The sequence below is a fragment of the Tachyglossus aculeatus genome, chromosome 24 (assembly GCF_015852505.1).
Source record: "Tachyglossus aculeatus isolate mTacAcu1 chromosome 24, mTacAcu1.pri, whole genome shotgun sequence".
NCBI lineage: Eukaryota > Metazoa > Chordata > Mammalia > Monotremata > Tachyglossidae > Tachyglossus > Tachyglossus aculeatus.
This window is the reverse complement of record NC_052089.1, coordinates 4816263-4838446: the sequence shown is the minus strand read 5'-3', so window position 1 is coordinate 4838446 and position 22184 is coordinate 4816263. Positions and strand designations below refer to the sequence as shown.

The 22184-nt window shown below is 55.2% G+C and overlaps 1 pseudogene; it reads left to right on the top strand.

Moving 5' to 3' along the window:
* Window positions 1-169: 169 nt before the first annotated feature.
* On the top strand, window positions 170-12070 carry LOC119945104 (annotated as a pseudogene).
* The last annotated feature ends 10114 nt before the right edge of the window (window positions 12071-22184 follow it).

The following is a 22184-nucleotide window of genomic DNA, read 5'->3' as shown; positions in this document are numbered from 1 at the left end:
CAGTGGCAGTGATCCAGGGCTGTGGGTTAGTTGTATGAGAGCGGCGAAGGGAAAGGGGAGCGAGTGAGTCTAGCTGAGTAGAAAGAGTAGAGTTGAGAACAGTAATCTGATCATCAAGAATGGATGGAGAGGAGAGGGAGGCGAGGTAGGATGTGAGGCGCCCAGAAAGATGGATGGGGTCAAGAGAGTGGAGATCTCTGTGAGGGAGTAATATAGATTTACAGGGGAAAGGAGTGTGAGTGAGGAGGCAGGTGAGAAGATTATGATCAGAGAGAGAGATTTCAGAGTTGGTGAGGGTGGACACAGTGCAGCGGTAGGAGATGATGAGGTCGAGGGTATGACCAAGTTGGTGAGTGGGCGACGTGGGGTGGAGGAAGAGTTTGGCAGCGTCAAGTAGAGATAGAAGGCGGGCGGCAGAGGAGTCGCCAGGTATATCCATGTGGATGTTGAAGTCTCGAAGGATCAGAGTGGGCATGGAAAAGGAGAGAAGGAAGGTGAGGAAGGGGTCAAAATCATTAAAGAAGTTGGACGTGGGGCCGGGGGGTGGTAGATGACGGCTACAAGAATCTGGAGGGGGTGGAAGAGGCGAATAATGTGGGCTTCAAAGGAAGGGAAGGAAAGGGAAGGAGGAGGAGGGATCGTGCGAAAGCGACATTGGGGGCGAGAAGGAAACCGACACCACCTCCTTTTCCGGTGAGTCTGGGAGATTGGGAGAAGAAGAGGCCTCCACTGGAGAGAGCAGCAGAAGATACCGTGTCGTCCGGAGACAGCCATGTTTCAGTTAGGGAGAGGAGGAGTAGAGAGGTGGAAAGGAATAGGTCCAGGATGAAAGGCATCTTACTTATAATGGAGCGGGGGTTCCATAGGCCACACTTGGCAGTAGCTGTCGAGTGAGGGGAGGGAAGGGGAAGCGTGCGAGGGGTGAGGAGGGTTTGGATTGGAATGAGTTGGCGGGGCCTAGGCGGGGAGAGTGCGAAGAGGGGTGGCGATGGGAAAGGAGAACTGGAATTGGGTGGGGGCGGGGAGGAGGGGAGGGAGGGGGCTGGGAGGGAAGAGTGGAGGACTGGCACTGCTCAGAGTAGCGGGCATGACGCACTGGACACGCCCAGAGCGTTTCTGTAGAAAGATAATCCGGGCAGCAGAGTGAAGTATAGACTTGTCCCGAGGTGACCCTCGGGTACCGGCCATCTCAAGGTCAAAAGCTATCTCGTGACCATCTGAGCCAGCAGGCGGAACTCGGAAGTGAGGGTGGGATACCGCCCCCACGACCAAATCTGCTAGATTGACAGCCCAAGCTGGGAATACAGAAGGTGTCCCTCACCCCCGTGCCAATCAAATTAGGTATGGAGGAGGCGGGGAGGGCAGCGATTGGATAGACTGAGGCCGGAAGCTGGAATGGCCTAGGGGCACAGGCAATAAATACCTGTCGCCTCTGACCTTCCGGGTCAGAACACCAGGACACGCAGCAGCAGGAGCAGCCGCTGCAGCAGCAGCAGCAGCAGCAGCAGCCCACGTGTCTCTGTCCCTGCCCAGAAGGCCAGATGACCGTTCTACAACCAGAACCAACACACTGAGGCAAGGGCCGCGGGATGGGTGAGTGTGCCGTGGGTGGGACCCAGGTATCCCGCTGCTGATGGGAATTATGAGTGGATTCTTCCCATGTAGGGAGAGCACATTGTGAGAGCTAGCCGCCCACCACGTGCGCGGGTAATGTAATGAATTCTTCCCATGTGGGAAAGTAAGTGGATTCTTCCGGAGTGGGAAGTGCACATGGGTGAGAGTTAACCAACTCACCCACGTGCGATTAACGGATGATTGTGTTCCTCCCGTGTAGGGAAGCTCTAATATTGCTAACTGATTATATTCCTCCCGAAAGGGAAGCTCAATCCATTGCGTCTAAACAATTACATAAATTCAATTCACCTCGCGGAATAAATTTTATATAAAACTTAGGCTTTCCGTCCCCGGCCTCTCTCTCTCTCTCGCCTCGCCGATCACTGAACGAACCCGTCCCCGGACGACGGGTGACAAGACTGAAGCGGGGAAACACAGGAGGATGGGACATGAGAAAAGGAGACTGATGCAGACAGCCAGTCGGGATAGGATGAGAGATTGAACCAACAAGGTAGCAATTTGGATGGAGAAGGAAGGGAGGATCTTGGCGATGTTGTGAAGGTGAGACCGGCCGGTTTTGGTGTCGGAGTGGATGTGTGGGGCGAATGACAGAGCGGAGTCGCATTGACTCTACCCTCTCCGGTTATTTCTCTGGCCCTTCAATTCTCAGTATCCTTTGCGGGTTCCTCCCCCTCCCATCCCCTTACTGTAGGGGTCCCTTAAGGGTCAGTTCTTGGTCCCCTTCTATTCTCTGAACCAGTGGCTGGCAGCCGTGCTCCTCAGCCTCTGCTGTCTGCTGCCTTCCTGCCTCCCGGCTGGACAGAGTATGGACTTCCCCTGGCCGGCTGTGGACAACATGATGGTCAGAAAAGGGGGAAACGGCGGTGCTTAGGTGTTACCTGGAAGATGAAGCTTCAAAGGGCGCTAGGCTGAACCGGTCAAGTATCATTTTTGCCGGAAGCGATAAATGGTCGGTGGATCCTCGAGTTTCAATTTCCACTTCAAATAAAAGGGACTACAGCCTCCAGATACAGAACGTTGATGTTACAGATGACGGTCCATATACTTGTTCCGTGCAGACTCAACACACTCCTAGATCCATGCAGGTGCACCTAACTGTACAAGTTCCTCCGCAGATCTGTGACATCTCGACTGACATGATTGTTAATGAAGGAACCAATGTCACCCTCACTTGCTTGGCCACTGGGAAACCAGAGCCTTCCATTTCTTGGAGACATATCTCCCCATCAGGCTCGCATCTCCTCCTGCCTTCAGGACATCTCCATCTGGATGTTTGCCCGCCACCTACAACTCAATATGTCCAAGACTGAACTCCTTGTCTTCCCTCCCAAACCCTGCCCTCTCCCTGCCTTTCCCATCACTGTTGACGGCACTACCATCCTTCCCGTCTCACAAGCCCGCAACCTTGGTGTCATCCTTGACTCCGCTCTTTCGTTCACCCCTCACATCCAATCCGTCACCAAAACCAGCCGGTCTCACCTTCACAACATCGCCAAGATCCGCCCTTTCCTCTCCATCCAAACTGCTACCCTGCTCGTTCAGTCTCTCATCCTACCCCGACTGGATTACTGCATCAGCCTCCACTCCGATCTCCCATCCTCCTGTCAATCCCCACTTCAATCCATACTTCATGCCACTGCCCAGATCGTCTTTGTGCAGAAATGCTCTGGGCATGTTACTCCCCCTCTCCAAAAATCTCCAGTGGCTACCAATCAACCTACGCATCAGGCAGAAACTCTTCACTCTCGGATTCAAGGCTGTCCATCACCTCGCCCCCTCCTACCTCACCTCCCTTCTCTCCTTCTCCAGCCCAGCCCGCACCCTCCACTCCTCCGCCGCTAATCTCCTCACCGTGCCTCGTTCTCACCTGTGCCGCCATCGACCCCCGGCCCACATCCTCCCCCTGGCCTGAAATGCCCTCCCTCTGCACATCCACCAACCTAGCTCTCTTCCTCCCTTCAAAGCCCTACTGGGAGCTCACCTTCTCCAGGAGGCCTTCCCAGACTGAGCCCCCTCCTTCCTCTCCCCCTCCCCGCTCCATCCCCCCGCCCTATCTCCTTCCCCTCCCCACAGCACCTGTATATATGTATATACGTTTGTACATATTCATTACTCTATTTATATATTTTACTTGTACATATTTATTCTATTAATTTTATTTTGTTAATATGTTTTGCTTTGTTGTCTGTCTCCCCCTTCTAGACTGTGAGCCCGCTGTTGGGTAGGGACCGTCCCTATATGTCGCCCACTTGTACTTGCTAAGCACTTAGTACAGTGCTCTGCACACAGTAAGTGCTCAATAAATACGATTGAATGAATTCTCCATCTGCACTCACTCGGAGAACTCATTCGCTCCCTCGGCTTCAACTATCATCTCTATGCAGATGATACCCAAATCTCTATCTCCTCCCCAGTCCTCTCTCTCTCCCTCCAAGCTCGCATCTACTCCTGCCTTCCGGACATATCCACCTGGATGTCCACCTGACACCTAAGACTCAACAGGTCCAAGACAGATCTCCTTATTTTCCCTAGAGCCTGGGCTTGGGAGTCAGAGGTCACGGGTTCTAATCCCAGCTCCCCCACCTACCAGCTGTGTGACTTGGGCCAAGTCACTTCAATTATCTGTGCCTCAGTTACCTCATCTGGAAAATGTGGATTAAGACCGTGACCTGTCCCGCCATCGACCCCCGGTCCACGTCCTCCCCCTGGACTGGAATGCCTCCCCTCCGCACATCTTCCAAGCTAGCTCTCTTCCTCCCTTCAAAGCCCTACTGAGAGCTCATCTCCTCTAGAAGGCCTTCTGATATTGAGCCCCCTCCTTCCTCTCCCCCTCCCACCCCCCCCGCCCTACCTCCTTCCCCTCCCCAAAGCATCTGTATATATATGCTTGTACAGATTTATTACTCTATTTATTTTACTTGTACATATTTATTATTCTATTTATTTTATTTTGTTAATGATGTGCATCTAGCTTTACTAGTATTTATTCTGAGGACTTGACACCTGTTCACATGTTGTGATTTGTTGTCTGTCTCCCCCTTTTAGACTGTGAGCCTGTTGTTGGGTAGGGACCGTCTCTATATGATGCCAACTTGTACTTCACAAGCGCTTAGTATAGTGTTCTGCACACAGTAAGCTCTCAATAAATACTATTGGATGAATAAATGAATGTGGGACAACTTGATTACTTTGTATCCCCCTAGTGCTTAAAACAGTGCTTGGCACATAGTAGGCACTTAACAAATGCCATTATTATTATTATTATTATTATTATTATTATTATTATTATTGTCTTCCCTTCGGTTTCGGGCGCTCAACGGATGAGCCCGTCACAGGGGAATTCATTCATTCATTCAATCAATCGTATTTATTGAGTGCTTACTGTGTGCAGAGCACTGTACCTCCCGGCCTAGGTGCCCCTATCTCCTGGCCCAGGTACCCTCTGCCTACCTGTCCTGGGCCCCATCTGCCTCCTGGCACTAGTCCCCTTTGTCCTCCCTGCTGTTGTCTTCCACGCTTCTCGGTCCTGGTCCCCCTTGGCCTCCCTGCTCTTGTCTTCCATGCTTCTCGGCCCTGGTCTCCCTTTGCGTCCCAGCCCAGGTACCCCTCTGCCTCCTGGCCCATGTACCCCTCTGCCTCCCGGCCCTGATACACCTCTGTTTCTATTACCTGGTCATCACCTGCCTCTCGGCCCTGGCCCTGCTCTGCTTCTCCGCCCTGGTCCTCCTGTATCCCTGCCTAGGTACCCCTCTGCTTCCTGGCCATGGTCCCAATCTGCCTCCCCGCCCTGATCCCCATCTGCCTCCCGACCCTGGACTATCTGTGCCTCCCGGCCCTCGTCTCCTGCGACCTCCAGGCCCTGGTCTCCCGCGACCTCCAGGACTTGGTCCCTCTCTCCGTCCCGGCTCTGATCCCCTCTACCTCCCGGCCCTAATCCACATGTCTCCCGACCTAGGTTCCACTCTGCCTCCTGGCCCTGGTCCCCCTATGCGCAACTGCCCTACTGCCTCCTAGTCCTGGTCCCTCTCTACCTCCAGGCCCAGGTCCCCCTCTGCCTCCCAGCCCTTGTCGCCCCCTCTTCTTCACCCCGGATCCCCTTTGCCACCCTGCCCAAGTACCCCTCTGCCTCCTGGCCCACATCACCCTCTGCCTCCCGGCCCTGGCTCCTCATCTCCCGGCCCAGGTACCCATCTGCCTCCCGGCCCAGGTACCCATCTGCCTCCCGGCCTTGGTCCCCCTCTGCCTCCCTGTTCTGGTAGCCACCTGCCTCTCAGCCCTTGTCCCCTTCTCCAGCCCGGCCCTGATCTCCCTCTACCTCCAGGCCCTTGGGTCTCTCTCTCCATCCCAACCCTGGGTCCCCTCTACCTCACAACCCCGGTCCCCCTGTCTAACGGCCCAGGTACCTCTCTATTTCCCAGCCCTAGTACCAATGTCACCCTGCCTAGGTACCCCTCTGCCTCCCAGCTCTGATCCCCCTCTGCTGCCCTGCCCTGGTCCCCCTCTACTTCCAGGCCCTGGGTCCCCTCAACCTCCCGTCCCTAGTCGCCCTGCCTCCTGGTCCAGGTACCGTTCTAAATCCTGGCTCTGCTCCCCATCTGCCTCCCTGCCCTTACCCCCCAGCTTCTTGGAAGTAAGAGGAAACTAGGGCTGGAAGGCACAGGGGAACCGAGGACAGGAGGCAGATGGTTACCAGGGCAACGTGGCAGGGGGGACCAGGTTCAAGAGGCAGAGAGGTACCTGGTCCGGAGACGGTGGACCAGGGCCAAGAGGCAGAGGGGGACCAGGGCCGAGATGTGGGTAGGAGAAGGGCCTGGAGGCACAAAGGGACCAGGGCCAGGAGGCAGAGGGGGACCTGGGCGGGGAAACTGGGGGACCATGGCCAGGAGGTAGAGAGGGACCAGGGCAGGGCGGCAGAGGAGGTACATGGCCAGTATGCAGAGGGGTACCAAGGCCGGTAAATGGGGGACCAGGTCCAGGAGCCAGAGGGAGACCAGTACTGGTAAAACAGGGGGACCAGGGCTGGGAGGTAGAGGGGACCCATGGCCGGGACGGAGAGAGACCCAGTGTCCTGGAGGTAGAGGGAGGCCAGGGCCAGGAGGATCAAAGGGACCAGTGCCGGGGGATGGGGGACAAGGGTCGGGAGGCAGAGGGGGACCAGGGTCAGGAGGCAGAGAGGGACCAGGTCCAGGAAATGGAGATCAAGGCCGGCAGGCAGAGGGCTACCTCTGCCTCCCTGCTTTTGTCCCCCCTGCCTCCACTTCTCGGAGGTAAAGGGGAACTAGGGCGGAAAGTCAGTGGCGAACCAGGGACGTGAGGTAGGTGGGGACCAAGGCAGGGAGGCAGACGGGGTACCTGGTCCGGTAGACAGGGGGACATAGACTGGGAGGTAGAGGGTCCCAGGGCCGGGATGGAAATAAGGGCCAGGGCCTGGAGGCAGAGAGAGATCAGGGCTGGCAGAACAGGGGAACAAGGGCCGGATGGTAAAGGGGACCCATGGCCGGGTCGGAGAGAGACCCACTGGCCTGGACGTAGAGGGAGGCCAGGGCTTGAGGTACAAGGTGACGATGGCTGGGAAGAACTGTGGCACCATGCCGGTAGGCAGAGAGGGACCAATTCCGGGAGAAAAACGGGGACCAAGGCAGGGACATAGAGGTGAAATAGGGCCATAGGGAGAAGGGGACCATGGTTAAAATGTCGGGGGGGACCAGAGTCCTAAGGTAAATTGGGACCAGGGCCACGAGACAGAAGGGGACCAGGGGCGGGAGGCAGAAGTATCCTTTTACCTGGAAACAGGGGGACCAGGGCCGAGCGGTAGAGGGGTAGCTGGACAAGGAGACAGGGGACCCAGGGCCGGGAATGAGAGAGTGACCAGGGCCTGGAGGTAGGGGTAGACCAGGGCCTTGAGACAGAGGTCCACCAGTGCCGGGAGGCAGAGGGAGACCAATGCGGGGAGGCAGAGACGGGCCAGGGTCAGGAGGCAGAGGGATACCTGAGTCTGGAGACAGGGGGACCAGGAGCTGGAGGTAGAGGGGACCCAGGGCCGGGACGGAGAGAAGGGCTAGGGCCAGGAGGTAGAGGGAAACGAGGGCTGGCAGGCACAAGGGGGACCTGGGCTGGTAGGCAGAGAGGGACTAGGTCCGGGTGAAAGATGAGGACCAAGGCAGTGAGGTAGAGGGGAACTATGGCTGGAGGGAGAATGAGACCAGGGCTGTAAGGTCGTGGAGTGGGGCGGGGGACCAGGGCCAGAAAGTACAGTGGGACCAGGGCTGTAAGACAGATTGGGACAAGGGCCAGGAGGCAGAGGGGGACCAGGGCCGGGAGGGAGAGGGGACCAGTGCCAGGATGGAGAGTCACCCATGGGCCTGGCGGTACGAGGAAACCAAGGCCTGGAGGCACAGAAGGACCAGGTCCGGAATGCAGAGGGGGATAAGGGCATTATGGCAGGGGGGACTAGGGCCAGAAGGCAGACGGGCACCTGGGCCGGGTGGCAAAGGGGCACTAGGGTCGAGAATCGGGGGAGACAAAGGCAGGGAGGCAGTGGGGGACCAGGGCCGGGAGGCTACGGAGTACCAGGGTGTTAGGTTAACGAAATATTTATTCAGGTAACCAACAAATAAGATTCAGATCCGCGACTACAAGTCCCCTTTTTTCAGAGAAAAAAGCGCAGACACATAGCAATATATGTGCATCGTTACAATTTTAATAGAAGGAAGGGAATACGAAAGAAGAGAACAAACAAATACAAAAAAGGGGTTATATCACCAATTCAGGGGAACAACAACTCGTGAAGTTTCATGCTGGGGAATCCCTGATTCAGCTTTCAGGGTCCCGAATGGGACGGTCCCAGGCAGAGCGTCCTCTCCTTGGGTGAGATTCCGAGTTAGCGCCAACATACGAGCCTTAATAAACCCTTTGCAAAAAAAAAAGAAGGCATTTTGCCAATTGCGCAAGTTCCCCGGCAACTGGCCAGGTCACACTGGGAAAATGTGTTTATTTAAGATGTTTCTGTTCTGTGGGAATTGACCCGTTTCCAGAGTACAGAGATAAGTTGTTTTTCTTCTCCTTTGCTTTGCAATTGATTGTTTGCCAAGCCCGGTAGAGGTCGCCCAGCGGTCAGGTCGGTCTAGCCGTTGCCAAATAGAGGACTATACTTAATGTGCAAGAGTTTCAAAATTTACCGATCATTCGGCCTCAAAATCAGGCACATTAACAGTATAGGCCGTTAATAACTTGGGAGTAAAGTTATTATACAACGTTTGTATCCTGCAAAACATATAACAATTGCATAAACATAAAATGATTTAAATGCAGGTAAATATTAGCAAAGGGTTAGCCAGAGCATTAAAATACTTCTGCGCAGTCGCTGATTTAAAGAAGAAATCATACCAATGATGATTTATGTCTGTTACTATTACATGAGATGAGTCTATCAGTTTTCCAGGAACTATATGAGTTTGTATGCGATGTTCATTAAGAGCTATTTGATTTTTAATAAGCAATTGACGTAGTAACTGTGATGTATTCAGGATGGCTACTAGGGGTTCGATAGATACATAGGTAGTGGGTAACGGGAGGGGTTTCGGGATACAAGTGAGGTTTACATCATTCACCTGTACAGGGTCAAAGTAAAAATCATCACCCTGCCAGTGAAGAAAACTAATATTTCGTAGGACATCATTCACCTGTACAGGGGCAAAGTAAAAATCATCACCCTGCCAGTGAAGAAAACTAATATTTCGTAGGCAACCGGAGAAAGGGGAATCCTTCCCGACGGATTCCAAATCAGTACTATTATAGAGCGTTAAGGTACATAAATTAGAGGAATGGTTTAACAAACAGGGTTCCATCTGTCATGTGGCCATTCCATATACCATCCCTTCGAGGATTGTTACGTTGGTAAACAATGGTGAATATATTCGCCATTCAACTGGGGCAAAACGAAATACGAAGACAAGACAAAAGGAATGACATGATAATTACATATAATCATAGCAGACCTAACCTTAAAGTGAGCAATTGTCCCTGTACATATATCCTCAGTACATTGCGTCACAATTCTATTGGATATCCAGTTATCTCGAGGAATGAAACGAGAAAGAATTGGTCTCCAAATGTCCGGGGTTCCAGCCGATAACGTTCTTTGAACCCGTTCTTTTTCTACCAAGTTGTATTCTCCAATGAACACCTTGTCCAATTAAATAGCTTAGAAAAATCAGTGTCTATGTTGAGAGAAACTAACGTTGAAGCATCAAACAACTATAGAAATTGTCCTTGGATGTTTAAGGTACGCTGGTGGGGCAGGATCGTTGTGGGTAACCATTGAGCATTTATTGTGAGAGCCTGAGAGACATCGTGGCCAGCACTGCGCAGTCTGTTGGCCAGGGTCTCAAGGTCTACTAAATTTACTATACCCAAACCTATTCCTGCCTCCCCACCCCCAAGGAGAGTATCAAACCATGATCTCCTCCGCCTGTTACAAGGTTTCCTGGAGGGAAAAGTTTTGTTAAAATGTAGCAAGTTTTTCTGGGTGTTAAATGTCACATTCTGACAACTTCCAGGTACTCGAACGATAATTAATTCTTGTGACATGGGGGTAATATTGGTCAATAACCTAACGTACTCTACCCACCAAGTCCTATTAGTTATGGTGGTGGTGTTAAAACAAAACAATGTGGTGGCGCGGTTCACACTAATAGTAAAGTTAGAGCCCTGGTACTGGGTAACAGTGCTGTTACTGTTACTCTTGCTACATTCGCCTATTAAGGCAAAGATATCGTCTCGGGTAGAAGGAGAAGGTAGCATTATAGAGTCGTTATACATACAGAATGTAATATTTATGTCGTTCTCAGTTTGCACAGTCATGTTATACCTTAGTCCTTTCACAAAAAGTAGGCCGTACAATCAGGAGGATCCCCTCCAATATGCAACGTTCGTACTGAAAGTCATATTCAGTATAGAACAACGTCGATTAGCAGGACACGTGAAGTTGTCTTGAGTTCTGTCTGTCGTGGCATTGGTCCATCCCAGTCGGGTCATTTAGGTACCTTTAAGGGTTAATTGTACCCCTAGAGTCCAGGTCAGACCGACTCCCATCACGTTGATTCCGAAAGGGATGATCCAGTTTACTTTCCATCGTTCGACGGAAGACTTATTCGCATAAGAAAACATGAGTTAGCGGAACAGTATATATACGATCACTACCCGAATAGCATATCAGGATAGTGTTATTATGCCCTTCTGCAATTATTTCGGCAGGCCTAAGTCTGTCAGTAGGCTGCCGTTTTACCCATACTTTGGATCCTATTCGGACATCCGTGCACCCGAACCCTCCTTGTCGGGACTCCAGGGCCTCAGGTTTCTCAACTTTCTGCCATTCCAGGTTAAGACGGGATAATTAATAATTGGACGACACTTTTTTCTTCTGTGATCTTGTAAGGTTCTGGGCCAGTGTTCTGTAATATTACCTTAATTTCTGCCACATAGTCTGAGTCAATTATTCCACCTAATACTGTAATTCCTTGTATTGCTAGGCTAGATCTCGGCATTATATGCCCGTAGTATCCATTTGGGATCTTTATCCCTAATCCGGTATTAAACATCCGGATCTGCTGAGGATTCAACCACAGATCTTCCAACGTAAATAGGTCATATCCCGCAGATCCGGCCGTACCGTGATAGGGTACCTGGGCTTTGGAGTTAAAGGCCCACCACTTTATGACCTTATTACCGTCTGAATTAGATTGAGCCCATATTTGAAGATTCGGAGTTATTAGGCGTGATAAAGGGGTTCCATCGCCTAAGGGTCTATTGTTCAGTTGTTGTAATGCATCAGATAAGTTATCTTTCCAGTTCTTATAGGAGTTATTCCCTAATTTCCTAAGTTTTTCTTTTAATAGTCCATTCATTCGTTCTATCAGTCCTGTGGCTTGCGGATAGTACGGTATACGATAAATCCATTCAATATTATGTTGTAGGCAATATGCCTCGATCTCCTTTCCCTTAAAATGTGTACCGTTATCACTTTGTAATTGTAAAGGGGGGCCATAGTATAAAGTTATTATATCTAATGTCCTGCAGGTGTTATGTTGGGTTGCCCTTTTGTAGGGGCAACCTATCAATACCCCTAAATATGTGTCAACGCAAATGCAGATATATTGACATCCTCTACCTATGGGAAGAGGTCCCACATAGTCAATTTGCCATATTTGGGCAGGTATATTTCCCCTATTTAATTCCCCTTAACAGTCCTAGGGACAGATCGTTCCTTATAAAGTTGGCACAGTTCACAAGCATCTGTAATTTGTCTCAAAAGGGGTAACGGTAGTGATACTCCTCTATCTAGTGCCCACCTTTGAGTGGCTTATGGACCTAAATGTCCTGCCTTGAGGTGTACTCATTTTGCAAAACTTTCTTCGTCGTCCCGTAGCGGTACTGAGTCTTGCTAGATGGTAGCTATCTGGGCAAGACCATCCATGTAAGCATTATACTCACGTTCCGGGGTGTTCACGGCAGCATGGGCATCTACATGAAAAACTGAGATGTTAGTATTCTTTGATGTCTCCCAAATGCTAATACACAATTCTTTTCTCCATATTTCTTTCCCGCGGATTTCCCATCCTTTATTCTCCCATATGGGCATCCATGTAGTTAGTCCATTTGCTACTGCCCAAGAGTCCGTAAATAGGTGGCACTGCCCCCCTCTTTCTTGTCTTAGGGCCTGGGACACCGCGGCTAGTTCAGCCCACTGACTGCTTCCCCCTTTTCCTACACTTTCCAAGACCACTTTGGTAATTGGGTTATATGCCACCGCTTTCCAATGCTGACTCTGTCCAATATACTTGGCACCCATCAGTGAACCAAGCATGCTTCTTTTGTTCGGAGGTTAGTGAGTCAAAACCAGAATTCCATTTAATAGATGATTCCCCAGGGGAGCCCACCGAAGACCAGAGGATGCCTGAATTGTCCTCGGGGTGGCGGTATCAAATAACCTTTCATGTAGAGTGGATATTCCTGCCTTCCGAGCTTTCACCCTATTCTGCAAATACCATTGCCATTTAATGATACTGGATTCTTGGGCGTGTCCTATCTTATGTGAGGCCAGGGTCCCAATATCCATCCCATAATGGGGATCTGGGGTCTCATCCATACTTCATGATTAAGGGTTAAGTGTTCGGTGTCAACTAGTGCCCAATAAGAGGCCAACAATTTCTTTTCAAAGGGGGTATAATTTTCCCCTGCCGGGGGGAGCTTTCTGGACCAGAATCCCAAAGGTACGTTTCTTCCATCCTGTGTCTGCCATAAACTCCACGCAGCATATTCCCCTTGAGTTGATACTTGAAGTTTCAAGGGCCGAGAGGCGGGGCGTGACCAGGTCAGAGAGGCAGAGGCCGGCCTGGGCTGGGAATCTGAGGTGGACCAGGGCAGGGAGGCAGAGGGGGACCAGGGCCGGTAGAGATGGGGACCAGAGCCGGGAGGTAGAGGGGACCCATGACCGGGACCGAGAGAGACCCAGTGACCTAGAGGTAGAGGGAGTCCAGGGCCGGGAGGCTCAAAGGGACCAGGGCCGGAAGACAGAGGGGGACCTGGCCCTGGAGGTTGAGGAGGACCAGGGCCAGGAGGTATAGGTGTACCTGTGCCAGGAGACGGGGGACCAGGTTCGGCAGGCAGAGGGGGACCAGGGTTGGGAAACGGGGATCAGGGCCGGGAGGCAAAGGGGGACCAGGGCCGAGAAGCATGGTGGAAAAGGTCAGGGATGTAGAGGGGGACCGGGGACAGGAGATAGAGGGGAACCAGGGCCGGTAGACAGGGGTACTGGGGCTGGGAGGCAGAGAGTTACCTGGGACAGGAGACGGGGCCTAAGGCTGAGAAGCAGAAGGAAACCAGGGCTGAGAGGTGGGGGTTGACCAGGTCTCAGAGAGGCAGAGGCCGGCCAGGGCTGAGAAGCAGAAGGGGACCGGGGCAGGGAGGCAGAGGGGGACCAGGGCCTGTAGGCAGAGAGGGACCAGGGCCGGTAGACAAGGGGACCGGGGCCGGGAGGCAGACGGGTCCCTAGCCAGGAGACAGGGGAACCAGGGCCAGGAAGCAGAAGAGTCCCTGGCCGGGAGACAGGGGCACCAGGGCCGAGAGTCAAAGGGGTACCTGTGCTGGTAGAAGGCGTATGTGGCTGAGAAACAGAGGGGAACCAGGGCGGAGAGGCGGGGGGCGACCAGGTCAGAGAGGCAGTCTGATCAGCATCGGTAAGCAGAGGGGGATCAGGGCTAGGAAGGCAGAGAGGGACCAGGGCCGGGTAATGCAGGCATAGTGGTACCACTGAATCCCTGCACTTGTACCCCCCGCTTCTCAGAAGTAAAGGGGACCCAGGGCCGAAAGAGGGGGACCAGGGGTGTAAGGCAGGGGGCGACCAAGGCAGGGAGGCAGAGGGTGAACAAGGCAGGGAGGCAGAGGGGGATCAGGGCTGGGAGGCACATGGGGTCTAGGCCCAGGACACAGAGGGACATTAATGGAGGTTTGAGGGGACCCAAGGCCGTGAGGCGGAGGAGAACCAGGGCAGGGAGGCAGTGGGGGACGAGGGCCAGAGGCAGTGGGGGACCAGGGCCAGGAGGCAGCGGAGTACCTGGGCCGGGAGATGGCGGATCAGGGCTGGGAGGATGAGGGGGACCAGGGCCCGGAGGCAGAGGGGTACCTGGACCGAAAGACAAAAGGGGACCAGGGCCGAGAAGAGGCGGGGGACAAGGGCAGTGGGCCCGAGGCTCTGGTCCCCCTGTGCTTCCCGGCCCTGGTCCCCCACGGCCACCTAGTCTTGGTTTCCTGTAAGCTACAGGCCCTAGGGTGAGTCTCTATCCTGACCCTCTGTACCCTCTACCTCCTGGACCTGGCCCCCCTGTCTCCCGCTGTAGGTACCCCCCTGCCTCTTGGCCCTGGTCCCCCTCTGCTTATCCGCCCTGGTCCCCATCTGTTTCCCGGCCCTGGTCCCCCTCTGCTTCTCGGCCCTGATCCCCCTCTTTCCCTGCCCTGATCCCTTTCAGACTCTCGGCCCTGGTTCCCCTCTATCTCCCGGCCCTGGTCACCTCCCGGCCCTGGTCACCTTCTGCCTCCCCACCCTGGAACGCTTCTACTTCCCGGCCCTGGTCCCCCTGTCTTCTGGGCTAGGTAATGCACTGGACCCCTCTGCCTACGTGCCCTGTTCCCCCGTCTCCCGTCCTAGGTGCCCCCCTGCCTCCTAGCCTTGGTCCCTCTCTGCCTTCAGGCCCTGGTTCCCTTCGGCCTCCCAGCCCTGGTCCCTCTCTGCCTCCCGGCCCTGGCCCCGCCCTGCCTCTCTGCCCTTGTCGCCCCCACATCTCCACCCTGGTCTCCCTTTGCCTACCAGCCCAGGTACCCCTCTGACTCCCGGACCTGGTTAGCCTCTGCGTCTGTGACCTGGTCATGCCCTGCCTCTCGGACATGGTCCCCCTCTGCTTCTCAGTCCTATTCCTCCTGTCACCTGATCCAGGTCCCTCTCTAGCTACTGGCCCAGGTCCCCCCAACATCTCGGCCCTGATCCCTCTTTATCTCCCTCGCCCAGTAACGCTTCTGGCTCCTGGCCCTGGTTACTCTCTGCCTCCCGGCCCTGATCCCCCATCTCTCGGCTCAGTTACCCCTCCCCAGCCCCAGCCTTGTCCCCCTGTCTCCCAGCCCAAGTACCACTCTGCCTCCGGGCCCTGATCCCCCTCTGCCTCCCCACACTGGTCCCATTCTACCTCCCAACCCTGGTCCCTCTCTGCCTCCCGGCCCCGGTCCCCCTGTCTCCCGACCCAGGTACCCCTCTAACTCCCGGTCCTGATCCCCCTGTTCTGCCAGCCATGGTCTCCCTGTATCCCCAGGCCCTGGCCTTTGTCTCCATCCTGGCACTGGATCCCCTCTACCTCCCTGCCTAGGTTCCCCCGTCTCCCGGCCCAGGTACCCCTCTGCCTCCTTGCCCTCGTCCCCCTCTGCCTCCAGGCCCTGGTGACCCTCTACCTCCAGGCCCGAGTGACCCTCTGCCTCCAGGCCCTGCTCCCTTTATTCATTCATTCATTAATTCAATCGTATTTATTGAGCGCTTACTGTGTGCAGAGCACTGTACTAAGCGCTTGGGAAGTACAAGTTGGCAACATATAGAGACGGTCCCTACCCAACAGCGGGCTCACAGTCTAGAAGCGGGAGACAGACAAGAAAACAAAGCATATTAGCAAAATAAAATAAATAGAATAAATATGTACAAATAAAACAAATAGAGTAACAAATACGTACAAACATATATACATATATACAGGTGCTGTGGGGAGGCGAAGGAGGTAAGACAGGGGGATGGGGGGAGGAGGGGGAGAGGAAGGAGGGGGCTCAGTCTGAGGAAGGAGGGAGCTTAACAGCCCAACCACAGCCTACGCTTCCCCCACCCCACCCAACCCAGAGAGTGCCAGCCTCCCCCTGCCCCAACAAGGCTCGGCTCTGGACATGGGAAGGTTGAAACAGGCCCGAGCGGTACCGCCTTGCCCCTTTTTTGTGGTATTTGCCAGCTCGTTAGAGAAGCAGCGTGGCTCCGTCGAAAGAGCACAGGCTTTGGAGTCAGAGGTCATGGTTTCAAATCCCCATTCCGCCACTTGTCGCCGTGTGACCTTGGGAAAGTCACTCAACCTCTCTGGGCTCCAGTTCCCCCGTCTGTGGAAATAGGGATGAAGACCTTTAAACCTCCTGACCCTGGTCCCCCTGCCTCATGGCCCAGTTACCCCTCTACTTCCTGGGCCTGGTACTAATGTCTCCCGGCCCAGGTACACTTCTGGCTCCCAGGCCTGGTCCCCCTTTGTCTCCCGGCCCTTGTCTCCCTCTTCCTCTCTGCCCAGGTCCCACCGGCTTCTCGGCCCCGGTCCCCCTCGCTTCTTGGGCCCTGTCCCCCTCTGCCTCCCGACCCTGGTACCCCTTTGCCTCCTGGCGCTGGTCCTACTCTGACACCCTGCCCTGCTCTCCCACCCTGCCTCTCGTCCCCTGGTCCCTCTCTACCTCCTGGCCCTTGTCCACATCTGCCTTTCAGCCCTGGCCCCACTTTACTGTCTGACTCTGGCCCTCCCGCAAACGTCCGGCCCTGGTCCTCTCCCTCCGGCCCTAGTTCACCTCTACCTCCCTGCCTCGGTCCAAATCTCCCGCCTGGACCTGGCCCTCTCTGCCTACCGGCATGGTGCCCCAGTACTTCCCAGCTCTCTTTGCCTTGTACCTCCAGGCCCTGGTCACCCTCTGCCTCCGGGCCCTGGTCACCCTGTGCCTGCCAGCCCTCGTCACCTTCTACCTCGTTGCCATGACCCTTCTCTCAGTCCCAGCCCTGGGTCCCTTACACATCCAGGCCCTGGCCCCCCTGTCTCTGGACTCAGGTACCCCTCTACATCTTGGCCCTGGTCCACCTCTGACTCCCTGCACTGGTCCCCCTCTGCATCCCGACCCTGGTCACCCTATGGCTCTCGGACCTGTTCTCCCTCTACCTGCAGGCCCTGGTCACTCTCTCATTCCCGGCCCTGGTTCCCCTGTCTCGCGGCTCTGGTACACCTCTAACTCCCGGCCCTGGTCCCCCTCTGCCCCCCTGCCGCGGTCCACCTCTGCCTCCCGGCCCTGGCCCGCCACTTCCTCTCTGACCTGGTCTTTAGGCCTAGGTACCCCTCTGCCTTCTGCCCCTTGTCCTTCCCTTTCTCCTGGCCCTAGTTCCCCTCTGCCTCCCTGACCTTGTCCCCGCCGGCCTCTCGCCTCTGGTCCCCCTCTACCTCCCTACCCTGGTACCCTCCGCTTCTGGGCCCTGGCCCCTCTTTACCTCCCAAACCTGATCCCCCGTCTCCTGGCCCAGATACCCCTCTGCTTCCTGGCCCTGGTCCCCTTCTATCTCCAGGCCTTGGTCCCCCTCAGCTTCCTGGCCTTAGTCCCTTTGAGCCTCCCAGCTCTGGCCTCCCTCTACCACCAGGCCACTGGGTGTTTCTCCCTGCTGATCAAGGGTCCCTTCTACCTCCTGGCCCTGGTCCCCCTGTTCTACCAGCTCTGTTCTCCCTCTACCTCCAGACCATGGCACCTCTCTCCCTCCCGACCCTGGGACACTTTACCTCTCGATCTAGGTCCCCCTGCCTCGCGGTGCAGGTACCCCTCTGCCTCATGGCCCTGGTCTCCCTCTGCCGTCCCGCCATGGTCCTCCTCTGCTTCCCGGCCCTAGACGGCCTCTGCCTCTTTGACCTGGTCACCTCTGCCTCTCGGCCCTGGTTTCCCTCTGCTTTTCAGCCCTAGTCCCACTGTCCCCTGGCCCAGGTACCCCTTTGCCTCCCAGCCCTGGTCCCCCGGTCTACCAGCCTTGGTCCCCCTCTGTCTCCCGGCCCTGGTCCCCCATCTCCCGGCCCAGGTACCCCTCTGCCTCCTGGCCCTGGTCCCCCACTGCCTTCCGGCCCTGTTCCCCCATCTACCAGCCCGTGTACCCCTCTACCTTCCGGCCTAGGTACCCCTCAGCCTCCTGGCCCTGGTCCCCCTCTGCCTCCTGGCCCTGGTCCCCCATCTAACGGCCCTGGTACCCCTCTGCCTCTGGGCCCTGGTCCCCCGTCTCCAGGTCCAGGTACTCTTTTACCTCCTGGCCCTGGTCCCTCTCTGTCTCCAGGCACTTGTCCCTCCGTCTTCTTGGCCCTGGTACCCTGTCTCCCGGCCCAGGTACCCCACTGGCTCCCATCCCTGGTTCCCGTGTGCCTATCAGCCCTAGTTCGCCTTTACGTCCAGAATGTGGGGGGGACAAGAACAGGGAGGCAGAGGAAACCCTCTGCCTGCCAGCCCTAGTCCCCGTTTCCCGGCCCTGGTCCGGACAAGACCTAGTCCACCTTTTTCCCGGTAAAGGTCGCCCTCTGCCTCCCGGCCCTAGTCTGCCTCTGCTTCTCTGACCCGGTCGCTCCCCGCCTCTCGGCCCTGGTCCCTTTGAGCCTCCTGGCCCTGGTCTCCCTCTACCTCTAGGACATTGGGTCTCTCTCCGTCCTGGCCATGGGTCCCCTCTACCTCCCGGTCTAGGTACCCCTTTCTTCCGGCCCATGTAACCCTCTGCCTCCGACCCTGGTCCCCCTCTACCTCCGGGTCCTGATCCCTCTCTGTCTCCCTGCCCTTTTCTGCCCTGCTTCTCGGCCCTAGGTATCCCTTTACAAAGGGGATCCCTTAGCATTCCGGCTCAGGTACCCCTCTGCCTACTGACCCTGGTCCCTCTTTTCCTCCCGGCCCTGGTACCCCACCACCCGGCCTAGGTATCCCTCTACCTCCTGGCCCTAGTCACCCACTGTAGCCCTCCCCTGGTCCCCCTCTGCCTCCCGGTCCTGGATCTCTTCATCCTCCTGTCCCTGGTCCCCCTGTCTGCTGGCCCAGTTACCCTTCTAAATACTGGCCCTGGTCCCCCTCTGCCTCCCCCCTGGTCGCCCTCTGCCTCTCGGCCCTGCTCCCTCTGTCTCAGGGCCCAGGTACCCCTTTGCCTCCCTGCGCTCGTCCCCCAGTCTCCAGGCCTAGGTACCCCTCTGCCTCCTGGCCCTGGTCACACTCTTCCTCCCGACCAAGGTTCCCCTCTGCTTCCCAGTCCTGGTCCCCCTCTGCGTTCTGCGTTCCTGCCCTGGACCCTCCTGCCTCTCAGCCCTGGTCCCCCTCTGTCTACAGGCCCACGTACTCCACTGCCTCCTGGCTCTGGTCCCACTCTGCATCCCAACCCCTGAACCCCGTCTCCCAGAACAGGTGCCCCTCTGCCTCCCGGCCCTCTTACCCCCATGTGTCTCGGCCGTGGGTCCCCTCTGCCTCTTGACCCTGGTCCCTCTGTCTCCGGGCCCAGGTACCTCTCTGCCACCAGGCTTTGGTCCCCTTATGCCTCCCGGCCAGGGCCCCTCTGCCTCCTGGTCCGGGTCCCCTTGTCCAACGACCCAGAATAAATGAATAGAGTAATAAATACGTACGAACATATATACAGGTGCTGTGGGGATGGGAAGGAGGTAAGGCGGGGGGAATGGAGAGGGGAAGGAGGGGGAGAGGAAGAGGGGGCTCAGTCTTGGAAGACCTTCTGGAGGAGGTGAGCTCTCAGTAGGGCCTTGAAGGGAGGAAGAGAGCTAGCTTGGCTGATGAGCGGAGGGAGGGCATTCCAGGCCAGGGGGATAACGTGAGCCGGGGGTCCATAGCGGGACAGGCGAGAACGAGGCACGGTGAGGAGATTAGCGGCAGAGGAGCGGAGGGTGTGGGCTGGGTTGTAGAAGGAGAGAAGGGAGGTGAGTTAGGAGGGGGCGAGGTGATGGAGAGCCTTGAAGCCGAGGGTGAGGAGTTTCTGCCTAATGCGCAGATTGATTGGTAGCCACTGGAGATTTTTGAGGAGGGGAGTAATATGCCCAGAGCGTCTCTGGACAAAGGCAATCCGGGCAGCGTCATGAAGGATGGATTGAAGTGGAGAGAGACACGAGGATGGGAGATTGGAAAGGAGGCTGATACAGCAGTTCAGACGGGATAGGATGAGAGCTTGAACTAGCAAGGTAGCGGTTTGGATGGAGAGGAAAGGGCAGATCTTGGCAATGTTGCAGAGCTGAGACCGGCAGGCTTTGGTGACGGATTGGACGTGAGGGGTTAACGAGAGAGTGGAGTCGAGAATGACACCAAGGGTGCGGGCTTGTGAGACGGGAAGGATGGTAGTGCCGTCAACAGTGATGGGAAAGTCAGGGAGAGGGAAGGGGTGGTGGGGGATCGAAGACAAGGAGTTCAGTCTTGGACATGTTGAGTTTCAGGTGGCGGGCAGACATCCAGATGAAGATGTCCTGAAGGCAGAAGGAGATGCGAGCCTGGAGGGAAGGAGAGCGAGCAGGGGCAGAGATGTAGATTTGGGTATCATCAGCCTAGAGATGATAGTTGAAGCCGTGGGAGCGAATGAGGTCACCAAGGGAGTGAGTGTAGATCGAGAACAGAAGGGGACCAAGAACTGAACCTTGAGGAACCCCTACAGTAAGGGGGTGGGAGGGGGAGGAGGAGCCTGCAAAAGAGACTGAGAATGAACGGCCAGAGAGATAGGAGGAGAAAACCAGGAGAGGATGTAGTCTGTGAAGCCACAATCTGCAACTCAAATTCAGGACTTTCAGATTACAAGATAAATGCACTGTCTCCTATGACAAGGTCGCTATGGGCTGTGCTACAATGAAAAATTAATAAAGAGTGAGTGAACTCAAGGGATCGAACAGAGGGGAATAAATTCAGAGGACCTAGCTTCTAATCTCTGATTTTCCACTTCTCTGCTGTGTGACTTTGGGCAAGTCACTTCTATTGTCTGGGCCTCAGTTTCGTCATATGTAAAATTCAGTACTTAGACTGTGAGCCCCTTGTGGGGCAGGGACTGTGTTTGACACGATTAACTTTTATCTAATCATATGTTTAGAACATATGTTTAGATTAGTAACTGGGGAATTTGTAACATGTTTATGATGTTCCAGGCACTGCACTGAGTGCTGGAGTAGATGCAAAAAAATCAGATTCTAGTACAATACGACCTGATTACTTTTTTATTTTAGTTTTTCTGTAACTAAAATCTGTATTTGGGACTAAACCTTTTGTCAGTCTTTTTTTTTGTATTTTTTAAGTGCTTACTGTGTGCCAGGAACTATACTAGTGCTGGAATAGATACATGATTGGCCACAATCCACGTCTCACATGGGGCTCACAGTCTTAATCCCAATTTTGCAGATGAGGTAACTGAGGCACAGAGGAGTGAAGTGACTTGCTGTGCCAAGGTGAACCCGAGGTACCTATCGTCTCAAAGTCAAATGCTATCTCGTAAATGCCCGAGCCATTAAGGTGGAACTCAGAAATGTAGGTGGGATACCGCCCCCACAAACAAAACATCCCAAGCCGGGAATTCAAAAGGTGTCGCCTGCCCCCATGCCAATCAAATTAGGTATGGAGGAGGGGGGAGGGCGGAGATTGGATAAAGTAAGACCAGAAGCTGGAGTAGCCTAGGAGCACAGGTGATGAATACCAGCTGCCTGTGACCTTCTGTGCAGGGGATCGAGACTTGTACCAGCCGGCTGTGGATCGCCTCTGTCCAGACCGTGGGATGCCCCCTCTGCCTGCACCAAGTGAGGAGCCGTGGGATGGCTGAATGTCCCGCTGAATGCTTATGAGGCTGGAAGCTAGGTGAATCCCAAGTGGAAAGTGCACATGGTACTTCATGCTGCTGCCCGGATTATCTTTGTCCAGAAACGCTCTGGGCATATTACTCCCCTCCTCAAAAATCTCCAGTGGCTACCAATCAATCTGCACATCAGGCAGAAACTCCTCACCCTGGGCTTCAAGGCTCTCCATCACCTCGCCCCCTCCTACTTCACCTCCCTTCTCTCCTTCTACAGCCCAGCCCGCACCCTCAGCTCCTCCGCCGCTAATCTCCTCACCGTACCTCGTTCTCGCCTGTCCCGCCATCGACCCCCGGTCCACGTCATCCCCCGGGCCTGGAATGCCCTCCCTCTGCCCATCCGCCAAGCTAGCTCTCTTCCTCCCTTCAAGGCCCTACTGAGAACTCACCTTCTCCA